The sequence below is a fragment of the Microtus ochrogaster genome, chromosome 10, assembly GCF_000317375.1.
Source record: "Microtus ochrogaster isolate Prairie Vole_2 chromosome 10, MicOch1.0, whole genome shotgun sequence".
In the NCBI taxonomy this organism is placed as follows: domain Eukaryota; kingdom Metazoa; phylum Chordata; class Mammalia; order Rodentia; family Cricetidae; genus Microtus; species Microtus ochrogaster.
Window position 1 is genome coordinate 52,369,116 of NC_022016.1, and position 2,461 is coordinate 52,371,576.

A 2,461-nucleotide genomic window follows, 5' to 3' on the forward strand; every position below is an offset into this window, starting at 1 on the left:
CTGTAGCCCAGGCTGGTCTTGAACTCATGGCAGTACACCTGTCTCAGCATCCAAAGTATAAGGGCCACCCGAGTATATACCACCCAAGTGGTAGAGCTCTTGCCCAGCATGTGCAAGGCCTTGGGTTTTTCAGCACAAGACAAAACAAAGAGTTTTGCTGTTTGTTTGTTTGTTTGTTTATTTGTTTGTTTAAGACAGGGTCTCATATAGTCCAGTTTAGCCTTGAACTTGCTGTGTAGCCAAGGCTGGCCTTAAACTCCTAAGTTTCATGCTGGAGATATGACTCCCCACATAAAAACACTAGCCGCTCTTGCTCTTTCAGAGGACCCAGGTTCAATTCCTAGCACTCACTCAAGGGCCCATAGATGACTTTAACTCCAGTTCCAGGGAATTTAATGCCCCCTTCTGGCCTCGGTGGGCACTACATGGACATACTGCACAGTCATACATGCAGGCAGAACACCAATACACATAAAATAAAAGTTTAAAAAAAGTAATTAAAACTACCCAGGTACAGTGGTGAACCCCTTTGATCTCAGCACTCAGGAGGCAGAGGCAGATGGATCTCTGAATTTGAGGCCAACCTGGGCTACACAGAGAAAATCTGTCTCATAAAACAAAAACAAACAGACAAAAATGTAAAGTAAGGATATATGGAATTTTCCACTCTCTTTCTGGCTGTGGAGTCTGTGTGGCATAGCCAGTGCATGAAGGCCAAGAAGACGAGTGTTTCCATGCACTTCTGAGGTAACTGGCTCTTTTTTCCCATGGGGGAGGAGTTAGCCCAGGATGCTCTCTGCGGAGACGGGTTCCTAACAGTGATGATGCCCATCAGTGGAGAACCAGGGCTGAACTTTAGAAGAGGACAGGATATGAGTCACTGAGCTGGCCTCTTGTCAAGTTGACTGTCCTTGTTTCTGTGTTTTTCCTAGGTAGTGTGAGTGTGAAATAATGGGACTCATTTAAGGAACAAATAAACAAACATATTAGGATAAGCGTCAAAATAAGTAGCTCCCTCAGATACTGTTTTGAATTATTGGAAGAGAAGGGAGAAATCAAACCCATTCGTTTTAATATCAGTTTATGTTATAAATCTCTTAACTTATTAAAATTAAAATTATGATATGGTGGAGCCTGATTGAGGAAGTATATCGAGTAGGCCTCTGGCCCTCACAGACATGCATGCACATGTGCATATACCCATGCACATGAATTAAAATAAAGTCATTTCGGGTCTGGGCACGTAGCTCAGTTGGTAGAGTGCTTCCCTGGCAGACGTGAAGGCCTGGCAGACGTGAAGGCCTGGGTTTGACTGAGAGCTGCATAGACCAAGTGCACACCAGTAGCCCTAACACCTGAGGGGTAAAAGCGGGAGATCAGAAGTTCAAGGTCACCCTCCTAGGCTACAGATCAAGTTAGAGTCCTGTCTGGGGTACGTGACTCCCTTTCTCAGGAGCTGGAGAGATAGCCTGGCATGGTTAAGAGCACCGGCTGCTCTTCCAGAGAGCCCCGGTGCAATGCCCAGCACCCACATGGCAGCTCACACCTGTCTGTAAGTCCAGTTCCAGGGGAACCTGACACCCTCCCACAGACACACACGCAGGAAAAACATCAATGAACATAAAATAAAAACTATATATATATATATATAAAACAAAGAGACCCTGTCTCAAAAAGCATTGGGGGAGGGGCAGTTAAAAAAATAAATTTAAGCCAGGGTTGGTGGCACATTCCTTTAATCCCAGCACTCAGGAGGCAAAGGCAGGAGAGTTGCAAGATCAAAGAGAACCTGGGGTAAGATCTTATCTCAGAAGCAAAACCACTGGGCTGGAGAGATGGCTGAACAGTCAGAGGCCTGGCTGCTCATCCAGAGGACCCAGGTCCAGTTCCCCGCAGACACATGGAAGCTCACAGCCGTCTGTAACTCCAGGTCCAGGGAATCTGACACTGTCTTCTGATCTCTGTGGGCACCAGGCATGTACATGGCACACCGAACGTGCATGCAGGTAAAACACTCAAATACATACATACAATAAAAATTTTAAGATAAAATAATAATTAAAAAAAAAACCCAAACAACAACAAAACCCCAAGGAAACAGATAACCACCACCACCAAGATTTAGCTTGTGAAGTTGTTCAGTGGGTAAATTGCTTTCCTCTAAGCTAGCAACCTCAGTTTGAGCCCCAGGACCCACCTGCTGGAAAAAGAGACTCAGCTCCAACAAGCCCTCCTCCGATCCCACCCCCATGCTATAGCACATACACAAAACAAATGAATAATTCATTATTTTTCACACACACAGATGTGTGAAACACAACACAGAGACGGCTCAGCAGGTAAGGGCACTTGCCTGCCAAACCCAACTGCCTAAGTTCAGTCCCTGGAGCCCACGCGGTGGAAGAAGAAAACTGACTCCTGCAACGTGGCCTCTGACTGCCACACTCACACTGTGGCATGC